Source organism: Podarcis vaucheri (assembly GCF_965113315.1).
Source record: "Podarcis vaucheri genome assembly, chromosome: Z".
Classification (NCBI taxonomy): domain Eukaryota; kingdom Metazoa; phylum Chordata; class Lepidosauria; order Squamata; family Lacertidae; genus Podarcis; species Podarcis vaucheri.
In genome coordinates this window covers 30,616,076-30,631,611 of record NC_138758.1, presented here as the reverse complement: position 1 = coordinate 30,631,611, position 15,536 = coordinate 30,616,076, and the positions used below count along the sequence as shown (strand labels likewise).

General features: G+C 44.1%; 1 protein-coding gene across 4 annotated transcripts in view; it reads left to right on the top strand.

Annotated features, from left to right (window-relative positions):
• Positions 1–15,536, top strand: part of AMOT (angiomotin) — a 71,906-nt gene that overhangs the window by 14,830 nt on the left and 41,540 nt on the right. For all 4 annotated transcript variants that reach the window (XM_082208244.1, XM_082208243.1, XM_082208245.1 and 1 more), the window contains one exon: positions 14,900–15,077. The gene's annotated coding sequence lies outside the window, so the exon portion shown is untranslated. The remainder of the gene's footprint in view (positions 1–14,899; positions 15,078–15,536) is intronic.

The window sequence follows — 15,536 nt, the reverse complement described above, 5'->3', positions numbered from 1 at the left end:
GGAGCCAGATGTAATATGGTGACTCAAAAGGTAGAACTAATTGCTTCTTGGCCTGCCTGATCCGCACGCTGGGATGACCTGTATATTTCAAGTACTGTACAACATTTTAATTACTACTTATTTGAATGTAGGAACATAACAAGAGCCCTGCTGGATCAGGCCAGTTGCCCATCTAGTCTACCATCCTGTCCCCGCAGTGCCCAACCAGATGCCCATGGGATACCTGCAAACAAGACCTGAGCACAAGAGCACTGTCTCCTCTCCTGTGGTGTCCAGCAACTGGCATTCAGAAGCATTGCTGCCCCCAACTGTGGAGGCAGAGCAGAGCCATCCAGGCTGGTAGCCGTCGGTAGTCCTCTCCTCCATGTATTTATCTAATCCTCTTTTAAAGCCATCCCAAGTTGGTGGCCATCACTGCCTCTGGTGGGAGGTGAGTTCCCTAGTTTAACTATGCACTGCATGAAGAAGAACTTCCTCTTATTTTTTTCTAAATCTTCCAATATTCAGTTTCATTGGAGGCCCGTGAGCTCTAGATTAAGATTGAGAGAGGACTGGGATCCCAGTCTCCCAGGTCTTAGTCCAACACTCTGAATCACTACACCACATTGGCTCTCTCTATATGCATAACTACTTGATCCTGATAAGAACAGGAGTGCACACCCAGGTCATATTAGTACTCCTCCTAGACTCAGGAGACTGGGAGGTGTCAACTGGTGAAACATCCCAGGGCAAGCAGGTCAACTCCCAGTATTTGATAGTGCTGGGGTGGGCATGTCAAGAGAGTAGGGCCAGGCGATATATCGTCCAAAACTGATATGAAGTCCATATCGTGACATCAGTTTCATAATTTTTGAATTGGCAATCATGATGCAGGAAAAACCGTGAAGCCAGTCAATGCCTCTACGTAGCTCCATCCTTACTTCAGACATCATGATGTATCAGTGTATTGCAATGTATAGCTGGTGATATATCACAGTGTTGAAAACCGGATATCGCCCAGCCCTATCGGAGAGAGGGAGGTGGGGATGGAGCGGGAGGAGGAACTCCCAGCTCCCATTGTGCAGATGGAGGAAGCTAGACAGCATCTGCAGTGTCCTGACTCAGTCAGTCCCTTTTGAGAGTTTAGTCTTACTGCCATGCCTCTTCTTAGGTGAGGTAATTCGGGGGTAGTTTTATTAATACAGTGGTACATCGGTTTTCGAACAGCTTAGTTCACGAACAACTTGGAGCCCGAACGCTGCAAAACCGGAAGTAGGTGTTCCGGTTTTCGAGCTTTTTTCGGAAGCTGAACATGCTCCGTTTTGAGTCTCCCTGTTGCGCTGCTATTTTGGATCCCCCCATTGTAATTCAAGCCTTCCGTTTCCGTGATTTCCTGTTGTGCTGCTAATTTGTGCCCCCTCCCATTGTAATTCAAGTTCCATTCCCAATTGCAGTGTTCTGTGGTGATATTTGGAGGTTATATTTGGTGCTTTTGTTTTTGCTATTTATTTTGCATTTTTTTGTTCTGAGGCTTTTTCAGTTAATTTGTTTTTGGGACTGTGTGGATCCCAGTTCAGCTACTGATTGATTGATTGATTGTGTGACTGCGGAAATTGTTAAAATCATAGAATCATAGAGTTGGAATAGACCACAAGGGCCATCAAGTCCAACCCCCTGCCAAGCAGGAAACACCATCAGAGCACTCCTGACATATGGTTGTCAAGGCTCTGCTTAAAGACCTCCAAAGAAGGAGGCTCCACCACACTCCTTGGCAGCAAATTCCACTGTTGAACAGCTCTTACTGTCAGGAAGTTCTTCCTAATGTTTAGGTGGAATCTTCTTTCTTGTAGTTTGGATCCATTGCTCCGTGTCTGCTTCTCTGGAGCAGCAGAAAACAACCTTTCTCCCTGCTCTATATGACATCCTTTTATATATTTGAACATGGCTATCATATCACCCCTTAACCTCCTCTTCTCCAGGCTAAACATGCCCAGCTTCCTTAGCCGTTCCTCATAAGGCATCCTTTCCAGGCCTTTCACCATTTTGGTTGCCCTCCTCTGGACACGTTCCAGTTTGTCAGTGTCCTTCTTGAACTGTGGTGCCCAGAACTGGACACAGTACTCCAGGTGAGGTCTGACCAGAGCAGAATACAGTGGCACTATTACTTCCCTTGATCTAGATGCTATACTCCTATTGATGCAGCCCAGAATTGCATTGGCTTTTTTAGCTGCCGCGTCACACTGTTGGCTCATGTCAAGTTTGTGGTCAACCAAGACTCCTAGATCCTTTTCACATGTACTGCTCTCAAGCCAGGTGTCCCCCATCTTGTATTTGTGCCTCTCATTTTTTTTGCCCAAGTGCAATACTTTACATTTCTCCCTGTTAAAGTTCATCTTGTTTGTTTTGGCCCAGTTCTCTAATCTGTCAAGGTCGTTTTGAAGTGTGATCCTGTCCTCTGGGGTGTTAGCCACCCCTCCCAGTTTGGTGTCATCTGCAAATTTGATCAGGATGCCCTTGAGTCCATCACCCAAGTCGTTGATAAAGATGTTGAATAAGACCAGGCCCAAGACAGAACCCTGTGGCACCCCACTAGTCACTCTTCTCTAGGATGAAGAGGAACCATTGATGAGCACCCTTTGGGTTCGGTCAGTCAGCCAGTTACAAATCCACTGAGTGGTAGCATAGTCAAGACCGCATTTTACCAGCTTCTTTACAAGAATATCATGGGGCACCTTGTCGAATGCCTTGCTGAAATCAAGGTAGGCTACATCTACTGCGTTCCCTTCATCTACCAGGCTTGTAATTCTGTCAAAAAACGAGATCAGGTTAGCCTGACATGACTTATTTTTCAGAAATCCATGCTGACTATTGGTGATCACAGCATTCCTTTCTAGGTGCTCACAGACTGTTTGCTTAATGATCTGCTCCAGAATCATCCCTGGTATTGATGTCAGACTGACTGAGCGATAATTATTTGGGTCCTCTCTTTTCCCCTTTTTGAAAATAGGGACAACATTTGCCCTCCTCCAGTCTGCCGGGACTTCACCTGTTCTCCAGGAATTCTCAAAGATGACTGCCAGTGGTTCTGAGATCACATCTGCCAGTTCTTTTAATACTTTGGATGCAGTTCATCTGGCCCTGGAGACTTGAATACATCTAAACTAGCGAAGTATTCTTGTACTATCTCCTTAGTTATTCTGGGCTGTGTTTCCTCTGCTGAATCATTTGCTCCAAATTCTTCAGGTCGGGCATTGTTTTCTTTATCGGAGAAGACTGAGGCAAAGAAGGCATTGAGGAGTTCAGCCCTTTCTGTGTCCCCTGTTTGCATTTCACCATCTTCTCCTCTGAGTGACCCCACTGTTTCTTTGTTCTTCCTTTTGCTACGGACATACCCATAAAAACCTTTTTTGTTGCTTTTAACCTCTCTAGCAAGCCTGAGTTCATTCTGTGCTTTAGCTATTCTGACTTTGTGTCTACATGTGCTGGCTATTTGTTTGAATTCCTCTTTGGTGGTTCCCCCCCTTTTCCATTTTTTGTACACATCCTTTTTTAATCTTAACTCAGTTAAAAGTTCTTTAGATAGCCACCCTGGCTTCTTTAGGCACCTTCCATGTTTCCGTCTCATTGGTATTGCCTGAAGTTGTGCTTTTACTATCTCCCTCTTAACAAACTCCCAGCCATCATGAACTCCCTTTCCTTTTAGTATTACTGTCCATGGGATCTCACCCAGCACTTCCCTAAGTTTTATGAAGTCGGCTTTCTTAAAGTCAAGAAATTGTGTCCTAGTATGCTTGGCTGCTCCTTTCCGCTGTATAGTAAACTTCAGAAGAGCATGATCACTCGCGCCTAATGATCCTTCCACTTCTACCCCACTAACCAGGTCATCAACACGGGTTAGGACCAGATCTAAAATGGCTGTTCCTCTGTTCCTCTTGTTGCTTCTCCCACTTTCTGGCCCTCCAGACTGGAGGAGGGCAAATGTTGTCCCTATTTTCAAAATATTTTCCAAAAAAAAGTATTTTCAAAAAGCCCTCATCCAAACAATAACTATCACCAGTTAAATAAATTGTTTAAATGGTTATTAAGGAAATGATTATTTTTCTCCTTCCAAAAAAGTACAGCAGAAATATTGTCCAAATATAAACAGTTAGCTTATTAAACCTCACCATAATTTCATAATTATCTGTCTATGTATTTCTAATAGTATATCAAATCAGTAATTTTTGATATAACTGTAAAAACTACTCTGAAAATTTATTTTTCCAAAAATGAAACCTTCATATGGTTGTAAATATTAAGATTATACCAGAAAGAATGAGTCTTTCTGTAAAAAAAATTGATTTAAATCAAGCCTTACTGACTAGTGATTTAAATCGTGATTTAAATTGATTTGATTTAAATCAAATCCACCCTGTACAGTACATTGATTATTGCTTTCATTTTATGGATCAATGGTCTCGTTAGATAGTAAAATTCATGTTAAATTGCTGTTTTAGGGGTTGTTTTTAAAAGTCTGGAACGTATTAATCCGTTTTGCATTACTTTCTATAGGAAAGCACACCTTGGTTTTGGAACAGACTAAGTTTGAGAACCAAGGTACCACTGTACTGTTTTATCTAGACTGGACCAATTACAATATGTGGCATCAATTTATTAGTATATAATAAAGAGTTATACTATGATAAAGTAAAATTAAAAAGTTCTGCTGTGTGCCCTTTGAAACCCTTTCACATACCCTGGGCAAGGGATACGCACACTACTCATGGGGAGAGTGCAACAAGTAATTGATTACTTGAGACAGGGTGTGTATCCTGCTTTTCAGTTCTACAACTTCACGGTGGTATAAGCGCTGAGTAAAAAGTAGGTCACAAATATAAATTTGAAAATTGAGAGTTCTGTGACCAAATCCAGCAGAGTCATCAAAGAATCCATTCACCACATTAGGGCCAACCTAAATGCCACCCTGTGCTAATAGTTGCTGAGAACTTGTGTCCCCTGTTCAAACCTTGCCTTTGCCGTCCACTCATTGGGGGCCTTAGTTAAGACTAGGCTCCTGCCCTGTCTTTGACTCACCTGACAGAGCAGCCGTGTGTCTTACTTTACAGAGGTCAGTTCTCTACAAACATTTTGTGTGTGTCTGGCAAGGCTATCCACTGCGAATCCAGTTTAAAGATTCCCCAAAAGGAGAGATCAGGGAGGCCTGATCCCTAGTTTGCAGCTGGGCATCAGGCTGAGTAAGCAACACAGGTCACCTGTTCACAGCAGAGCTAAGGTGTGTTGCTGTTCAGATCATAGCTATTATTACAAAAATTGTGGGGTTTTTTGTAATTGGCACATGCAAATTTTATGTAAATCTGCACCCTCTTCTCTTTTTCCCTTTTTGGCGATGTACAAAGGGCCACCCTATCAGCAGGTCATCTACAATAATTATAATATTGGTCTCCCTTACAGAGCAGTTGTCAGGATTAGTGAGATAATATACTGCGAAGCACTTCGGCCATAATAAAAGGGCTTTCAGTGCTAAGCACAATTATCATCTCAGCTGGCATTTCTGCAAAAGTATATTACAGTGGCTGGGACAGGTGAGAGGGGGCATGGATAGGTGGATAAATTTGTGCGCTTATCTAATCTCTGTGCGCACTGCAGCTTGACATTTTTGATCCTTGTTAAAAACGATATGCTAAAAAATGCTCCCCCCCCCCCATTAATGCAGATGACATTGATTTGAGCAGTAGGCAAACTCACATTGTGATCTCATGTGGTTTTCATTAACTGGGACCCCAGAGCAGAAAGAGAGGCCTGGGCTAAATAAGCAGAGGAATGGCAAAAACCACTCAAATAAATGAAGATGACGTTGAAGCATTCTTGGGATATTTGTGGGATGGGGCTTCTAACAACAGAGAGGAAAGAGCAGGACCCGGATCGCTAAGGAGCAAAGCAAAAGGAATGGAGCTGAACTATAACTCCTAAATTCCTGCTTGTGTTGGGTCACTGGCTCTTGCGATAGGAGTAGAACTGTACTGGGTAGGCTTTTGGGCCTGCCTAGCACTTTCACAATGGGTGTGTAAATATTATCTAGGTTTCCCAAGTGGGCAGCGCTCCCCACTGGGGCATAGGTGTCAACCTTCCCTTTTTTTGCGGGAAATTCCCTTATTCCAGCACCGTTTCCCACTGCTATCCTGGATTGTTAGATATCCCGTAGACTGACCCCGGAACAGGTGAGGCTGCTGATCCCTTATTTTCAAATCTGAAAGTTGACATTTATGCACTGGGGAGGCAGTGGGATTACGAAGGCGGGGGCACTAAGAGGCAAGGGTGTGGCAGGGGGGTCCCTGGAGGTGTTAATGACTACCAGAAGTTCATCCGTTTTGTTGAATTAATTTAACAGAATAGTTTTAATTGCATTTTGAATTAAGGTGCAATTCATTGTCTCGGTTTTGAATTTTATTCCTTAGTGGGTCGCTTAGTGAGAACTGCTATTATGAATAATAGGGCGGAGGCGAGTTTATGAAACTGCCTGAAAAGCTTTGGGAACCACCAGGAATCTTTTGCCCAACATGGGGCTCGAACCCATGGCCCAGAGATGAATGGTCTCATGCTCTAGAGAGAGTGAGCTATCTCAAGTCCACTTGGGGTTTCCTGGCTTGGAAAGAGCTTTTAAGCTCTCTGCCTTGCTTGTTGGGCAAGGCCCACTTAGCACACAGGGTCTAGGAGTGCTGGGGAATCTCTCTCTTCCCATCACATGCTAGCCACAGGGGTGGCTCAAAGAGTTTGGGTATACATGAATTTCGTGTATATGCAGAACTCTTGGAATTGAATTCCCCACATCACATGCGATCATACTGTGTTTGGTTCACTTTGGAGAATTTGGCCCAGCAAATTATTATTATTAGATTATTATTATTTTTATTTCTGTCTGAATGTGTTCTGGTGTTCCAGTTTTGAACTTCAGTTGATCACATGGGCTGCGGTTACAGCTTAAACTCCTTTCTTAAAATGGCAAGTGGTTGCTGAAAATGAGCTTTTGCCTTGCATCACCGGGTCATAGGAGCAATTTCCATTATGCCTTTCGCCTGTACGACTCTGTTGCCTTAGGAGCTGGGAAGCTGAGCTCATGCTAAGAATATGTGTATGTCTCCCGCAGTCTCACTTCTTGTTTCTAATTAACAGGAGGTGGTGGTGAGGGTGACTCTCACTCTCTGGAATGAGGATGTGTAATACTGGCCCTTGTCCATGCACCTGCTTGGTGCCACACCTGTGTGATCACCTGAGACACAGTTGGTAGGCAACTGGGATAGGGGTAGCTAAAGCAGCATAATTGTCAATGCGGCCCATTTCTTTGTCACTGTATTTACTTAATTGGGACCAATTGTGTACACTTCAGTATAATTGACTTTTAACTCTAGTTATACAGAAAGCTGAAAAGTCGTTGTTTTGTAAACATTCTTCTTAGCCAAGTTTTCCATTCCATGCCTTCCTCCTGGTCATTTCACTCTCCTGTCAACATGCTCCTATTTTTTCTGCTCCACCTCAAGGGTCTTAGTTACTTGAAGAAACCCCTAAGAGTTCCACAGGCTCTGAGTTGGGTCCTTTAGGATTTCTGTCCCCTCTGCTTTTGATCTCTGTTGTTTGCTTATGGGAATTTTTAGTTCTGGGCAGAAGCCACCTTTTGAAGTTTTCATTATGTACTGCACAGCCTGATGACAGTGATGCCTCAGGCTGAACAGGACACTGAGCATTTGTCCTTTTTGCCCAGCCCTTTTCTAATGGATTCACTTTCACAACTCTTCCCCATTTTACTAAAGGGGGGTTCTTTCAGGAATAGCTTTGAGTGTGGTGTACACTCAGAGGTTTACTGCTGGGTTGAGGGCAGAGAAATGCTTCTGATTCTCAGAGACTTCTCATAAGACTGTCAACACAGTTTTCTTCCTCTTGCAACTCAGGTGGATGCTTGTGTGGTGCCTGCATTTTTCAAACATAATGAGAGCCTACTGAGAATAGTATGAACCTTCCACTGTGAAATAATAGTCTACTAGCCCAAGCCTTTGAGCCCTCTAGTTTTATTTATTATGGCTAACATTGGATTACTCATAGGGGCAGGCCTGCCCTGGTGCCCTCCCCGCAAAAGGAGGTGAACTTGTTCTTTCCAATTAGGAATATTTCCCTATTAATTTCTTGGCTGGGCTCTCTTTCCAGGGCAAGTTATTGCAGGTTACATCAAATCTTGTGGCCCACTTTTCTTAGTTTTGCAAGCAGAGGAGAAGCACTTGTATGTGCCTGTTACTGTTTCAGTTGCAGCTGACAATCTGACAAATACCGTATTTTTTGCTCTATAAGACTCACTTTTTCCCTCCTAAAAAGTAAGGGGAAATGTGTGTGCGTCTTATGGAGCAAATTCAAGCTGCGCAGCTATCCCAGAAGCCAGAACTGCAAGAGGGATTGCTGCACAGCGCTCCCTCACGCTGTTCTGGGTTCTTGGGATAGCTGTGTGAAGCCTCCTCAGGGCAGTGGGAGCCTTCATCCCGCTGCCCTGAGGAGGCTTTGCACGGCTATCCCAAGAACCCAGAACAGCGAGAGGGAGGTTCTAGCTTCTGGCTTAGCCCCTCAGTCCCTTCCCCCGTCTCCTGGAAAAGCCCCCGAGCCGCACTCCCTTTAAAGAGCCACATGGAGTTCTTGGGGGCTTTTCCCCGAGGAGTGAGAAGGGCAGCCAGTCAGTGATGGGCTGCCCTTCTCCCTCCTCGGGGAAAAGCCTGCAAGCGCCGCACACACGCTCCACGTGGCTTGTGAAAGGGAGCAGAGCCTGGGATGCATACAGGCTCTGCTCAGCGCTTCCTTTAAAGAATATTTTTTTCCTTGCATTCCCCCTCTAAAAACTAGGTGCGTTTTATGGTCAAGTGCATCTTATGGAGCGAAAAATCCAGTAGCTTGCAGCACTCTCTGGAAGTAGTATGTGGCATAATTTGCAAGTACTTGATCCCCCATGTGATGACTTACATCTTGCTTATTTCATTCCATATTTTTCAAGTGGCCTTTTTGACATTTGAAGTGTGCACTGCATGGAATTAGGATAATTGAAGCGGTTGCAGGATGAGTTTGTAGCCCTCTCTAGAGACTGCCCCCCAGGCACTGTGCTCCATTAACAACACCTTTGCTTCAAAAACATGAACCCATTCCTCAAATGCCCTTGATACTCTTCCAGTCCCATGGCAATGGATCATGTCTTTTGGTTTCCATTCCCTAGCTCTGGTTGACGTGACCATCAGACACTCTCTCCCTGGTGATGAGGCACCACTGCAGGTCTAAGCAGGGTGAGATGCCTACAGGGTCTCTGATGTGAGGTGAAAGTGCTGTGGCCTGCTTCTTGAGGGCCCCAGCCAGGAAATAACCATGCAAAATGGAGGAAATGAGGTGACGATATATATAGGAAGGAGAAATAAAGGAAAACACTACATCAGTAAAATGAACAGGTGAGCAAAAATAAGTAAATAAGAATGAAAGAGTAGGATGGTGAATAAAATGGAGGAGAGATAAGATCAGGTTGGGGACTACAAGCTTGTGTTAGGCATGACTTTTAAGCATGTGGGTCATTACACTAAGGAGTACCTTGGACTGATGCAGGCAGGTAAAATTGTGCTGTTGCTGTCGATCGATTGAATATTGCTGGAATTTAGGCTTGCAGAAAATGGTGATGACTTTGGAGGTAATTGATTTTGAACTTGGTCATACAGTCAGGAACCAGTCTTTGTCATCTTAATCATCCCAGTCAGCATGAGAGTGGAATTCCTGGGCATTGTGGCTTATTCGTAAATATTCATTGATTCCACCCATTGAAGTAATCTCTTCTACCACCACCCCTTAAATAGATTTTTAAGTTTGAAAACTAGGATCTGTGGAATGTTTTTGGTGACCAAAGTGTACTCTGGAGAACAGAGAAGTGTGTGTCTGTCTGTTTAAAACAACAGCATGTGGAACAAGTAAATGGGATTATCCAGTTGACGCTGAGAGAATATGGCAGCGAAGAGTCAGGAATAGACTTTCACGTTGTCTAATACAAATAAAACCCCTCTTTCTTTCTAATAAAAAAAAATGATTTGGGCTGCTTACAGCTTGGCAGAAGCAATTAACAGTAAGACTTAGGAGCCTTCACTTTAGGATTTGTGGTACCTCAGCAGGCTAGGGGGAGAAAGGTTGGAAAAGTGGAGTCAGATTACTTGTCACAGCTGCATTCCTCTATTCAGGTACCCCATCTGGCCTGGGTGTGTGTTTCTTTGAAGGTGACTGCATAGAATCCCCACTGCAAAACAGTCTCTCTGAGGTGAACAGCCTTGCTCTGACTTGGATACCATAGTTGGTGCTCAGCCTGGGAATGTAACATTGGATGCAGTCATGGGCATGATAACACACATGCCTTTGTTCACATCAACCAATTGCACCTTCTGCGCATTTAACACGCATTCAACCTACACAGTTTCAGCCACATGCGTGCTGGATGGAATTGCACAAAGTGGACAGCTTAAAAGCCGTTTTTGCACCAGGTCTGCTTGGGCTCACCCTGTGTGAAAAGAGGTTTTAAGCTCTTTGCACTACTTTCTGGGCAAGTCCTGCTCAGTGTGCTAGCTCTGGGAATACAGAGAGCTATCTCTCCCCTCCCAAACTAGGCATCGGGGCAGCTCCAGGGGTTTGGGTATATGCGATTTTCATGTATACACAGAACCCTATGAACTGACACCCTATGTGAGATTCAGTCATACTGTAGTTTAAGTCGGGCTACCTTTGGAAACTTCAAGGAGTTTGCTGATTACAGCCAGTTTTGAGGAGCTTGTGACTCGCTACCTGCCACAGCTACACTGATTCCCAGTCTGTTTTCAGGCCAAAATCCGAAATGGGGGCTATGACCTTTTGAATCATTAATGACTAGGGACCAGGGTTCTTCAAGAACTCTCTTTCCCCTGATGAACTTGTCCTTAAGATTTTCTGGAAAGGCTGCCCTTTGCATCCCACCAGCATCTGAGCAGTGTGTCTGTTTGGGATGTGGGCTCTCTCTGTGGCCATTCCAAGCCCGTGGAACTGTGTTCCTAGTGCAGTGACGGCAAACCTTTTAGAGACCAAGTGCCCAAACTGCAACTCCAAACCCACTTATTTATCGCAAAGTGCCAACACGGCAATTTAACCTGTATATCTCATTTTTCCCCCTGTGTGTTTCATGTTTCTTTTTTATGACTGCTGTTGTAATAAATAATCCTTCATAAAAGTTATTGCATTACACTCATCATTAAATTTTCTTTCCATTGATATATAATTTTATGGTATAACTCAGTGCTATTTTTCTAAAAAAATGTTTAGGGGTACTCCCATATTGACTCAAGAAAATCACCACTGGGGAAAAAATAAATACAGTTCAAATTGGGAAAAATAAATACAGTTCAAATTGGGAAAAATAAATACAGTGGTACCTCAGTTTTTGAACAGCTTAGTTCTCAAACTACTTGGAACCTGAGCACTTCAAACCCGGAAATGCGTGTTCCGCTTTTGGAACGTTTTTCGGAAGCCGAACGTGCTCTGTTCTGAGTATAACTTCCATTTTGAGTGCCACACTTAATTTTCCTGGTGAGTGAAGGCAGGCCGGGCAGCAAGGAAGCAGGCACCTGCCGCCCTCCAGCACTGTGTCCCTCCACTGCCACTGCCGCTGCCACAACAGCAACCACCCCCTCCTCCAGCTCTGGCGGCCCCAGCGCTGAGTGAGGGATGGCTGGTTCAGCCCTGCTGGGGCAACTGCGCGCGTCCCCACAGAGAGGGCTATGAGTGCCCTCTCTGGCATGCGTGTCATAGGTTCGCCACCACTCTCCTAGTGGGTTCTGCCTGGCCCTCCTTTCTTGTGGTCCTCTGTTGCAAGAGGAGGACTTTTCTTTTACAGCAGATATTTGACCAGCTGCTCTGTTAAGGTTTTAGTCTTTGTATTGCAGTCTGAATCTGTCCCCCGCCCCCGTTTCCCTTGTATTTCCCTTCACTGCTTGTTATTTTAACTATGTTTGTGTTGTGAGTGGCTTTGGACATTTTTTTTTTTTATGGACAGCTGAAGTAAGAATGGTTTTAGTAAGCTCCTTGTAAAACATGCCAGAAAGGTTCTGCTTTTCTGTTGTTCTAAGACTTGGATTTACCTTTGCTGGAATGTTTGTTGGTAGATGTGCTTAGGAAGCCTTTTCCTGGCAGTTGTGCTGGCTGCGGCTGATGGGAATTGCAGTCCAAAACATCTGGGGGGGGGCAGCAGAGTGCCAAACACTGGTACATCCCTCTGAAATCTAGCAGGAGGAGATTTGTTTTAGGAAAATAAGAAGAACCTTCGGGTTCAAGGCAGTGTCCCATCTACAGCATCCTTCTCTCACAGTGGCCAACCAAATGCTCCAATCGGAAGCCCACAAGCAAGATTTGAGTGCAAGAGCCCTCTCCCCTCCTGTGGTTTCTAGCAACTGGTATTCAGAAACATTACTGCCTCCAGCTGTGGAGGCAGAGCATAGCCATCATGGCTAGTAGCCACCCACAGCCCTCTCCTCCATGAATTTGTCTTCTACCGAATTTCTCATGGCATGCATAATTTCATAAACTTCTGTCATGTCGCTTCTTATTTAACCAATTTAAATTTGATTATCTTCTTGGGTTTAGCCAATGGAGTGGCTCAATGGAGATTCTCTGTGTGTTTAATCACAAATAAAGACTTGAACTTGGGTGAAATAATAATTGTTATTGCAATATCTACTTTTTATATCTGCTTTTAAAAAACATTCCAAGATGTTATTTGGCACCCTCCCTCAGTTCCTCCGCCAACTCATCTTGCTTTATAACATATCTATAGTTCAGAGTTCCATCATTATTCAGAACAGTTTCTGTAAAGTCTTAAATGAGCCAGGCATTTGCATATTCTGGTGGTGCTGAGTGACTGTCTCCCTCAATATTTGAATAAGAAATAAAACAATGGCATATTGTCATTCAACCTATGTCCTTTAGTTACTGATTTTGTTCCTCACAATTTGCTAGAATGTAGAGAAGGGGTGTCCAACTCAAATGGGTTATGCAACCAAATTACACCCACCCACCCCACCCCATCCCCCCCCCACACACAGAGAGTTTTGTAATAAATCCTTGATCAATTTTGGCAGAAGAGTAGGGTGTTAGGAGGACCAGTGAATTAAAGCACCTCTCCTCCACTCAGCCCCCCGAATATCAGCTCTTCCTCCAAAGACCAAATGCATACAAACAACATGCTCCAAAATCCTTTCACGTTGCAGAAACAGCTGCTGTTATCACATGCTTGCATACACACATGGATGCACTCCTGCCAGCCAAAACAACCCCTGTTGCACAAGGCTCGGCTGCCTGTTCCCATAGCTTTCATTTTTGGTTGCAAGTGACAAATACATAAGAACAGAGGGAGAGCCTGTGGGATCAGACCAATGGCCCATCTAGCCCAGAGACCTCTTCTCACGGTGGTCAACTAAATGCCCCAATGAGAAGTCCACAATCAGGATCTGAGGATAAAAGCACTCTCTGCTGGCTTCCATAATTATGTAAGAAGAGCCCTTGCTGAATCAGTGGCCCATCTAGTCCGGCATCCTCTTCTCACATGGCCACCCAGATGCCTTGCGGGATCCTCTCTAGCAGGACCTGAGTCATTGGTGACACTCTGTTCTTTCTGCTGGACTGCTAATAATTTAAGTGCAATGGAGAGAGGCTAATGCAGTTATCATTGGGAGACCAGCCCCCTTGCCCTACAGATAACGTGCCTCTCTAGCATTGAAGTCAGCTCTTTTATTGTCTGGGGTGCTATGGGCCACCGAGGGGGGGTCCGGAAAGGCTCTTGTGCGTTACAGTGGACACTCGGGTTGCGAACGTGATCCGTGTGGGATGCACATTCGCAACCCGCAGTGTTCGCAACCCATGCCTGCGCACACACGGGTTGCGATTTGGCACTTCTGTGCATGCGCAAAGCGCAATTTAGCTCTTCTGTTCATGCGTGACCACCAAAACATGGAAGTAACCCATTCTGGTACTTCCAGGTTTCGGCGGCCCGTAAACCAAAAAAATGCAACCTGAAGCGTCTGTATTTGTGTCAGCACTGACACTGGCAGCATTCATCTTACTTATATTGTAATTTTAACTGATTCTGATCTGCTCAGTTTTATTTCCCTTAGGGTCGGAACTTAAGAAGAAAATGTGCTTCTTTACCTAGAAATAGGTGCTCTTTACTGCACTTCCTTTTGCTTAAAATAATATCTTTTTAATGCAGCATTTTAATCAAGCATGTCAGAACTGGATGCAGTGTTGTCAAATGCCCCAGATGAAAGTAGGAATGTTTCCTTAAAAAAAATCCCAACAATTCTTAACTTTATTTTTCAGTTTCTAAAAGTACACGTAACAAACATAAATATGTTATCCCTAACCCCCAATAAACATTCCATGCATATACCATGTAAGTAATGCAGCCAAACATGAAATTTTTAAATAGTTTAGAGTGGATCACATCAGTTAAATGTCTCCGTTGTCTAGAGCGATGATAATGCCAAGGTTGCAGGTTCGATCCCTACATATACCTGCATTGCAGGGGGTTGGACTAGATGATCCTCAGGGTCCCTTCCAACTCTACGATTCTACTCTCTGTCTTAACAGATTTGCCCAGAGGAAGCTATGGGCAGCTGTGGGTGGGGGGCAGCACTGCCCTTTCCAGCACACTGAATATACATGGGCCAGTGGCCATACAGTTTCAAAATCACCGTTGGCCTTTGTGTTCCTGAGCACGCTAAGATGCTTCATTTCTCTATAATGGCTGTGTTGCATAGCCTATCTCACCATGCCTCCAGAGTTAAGTTAGTAGCTGTTTTCTAATACTGCCTTATTTAATCAGTTTCCACAATTTCTTGTTTTTCAGAATTTTCTAAAGTGTCAAGGAATTGCCAAGCTAACCCAAATTTCAAGGGACCCAAAAATACGCTGCCACTCTTGACTAAGGAAGAAAAGAGGGACTATCGTCATCTCTCATACCAGAACTCCCACTTCATGCTGCAAGAGCCAAGGCTGGAGTCGCCAATTTAAGTTTGTTTTCTAAGGTACATCAAAGGCCTCCACAATCTTTTCCAAGCAAGAAGATAACTGTGGGCAGCTTTCATGTGGCTGTATAAATCTCTGTTGGAAAATGCTTGTATCTTTGCCAACCGCGGTAAGATAGGTTTGACCGCAGGCAGAAGGAGCAGGGGTGAGCCAGGGGCTCTTCACTTCCCTCCCTTACCGGGTTTCAGAGTGAGCTTTTAAAATGCAGTGTCTTGGCATTCTTTTTTACGTATCGCAAAAGTTTATTGCAGTGACACATTTTTAATATCACATTTTTAATAGCAATTGTTAATTGGACCCCACAAACATAAACAGGATTCAGCCTTAGGAATTGGTGCCGACCACAAGTTATTTGAATAATTAATATTTATAAATACTGGTGGGGGGTATGTGTTTAACATATTGTTATAGATTAATATGAAACACTACTTGATATGACAATAATATTTTATGTATTA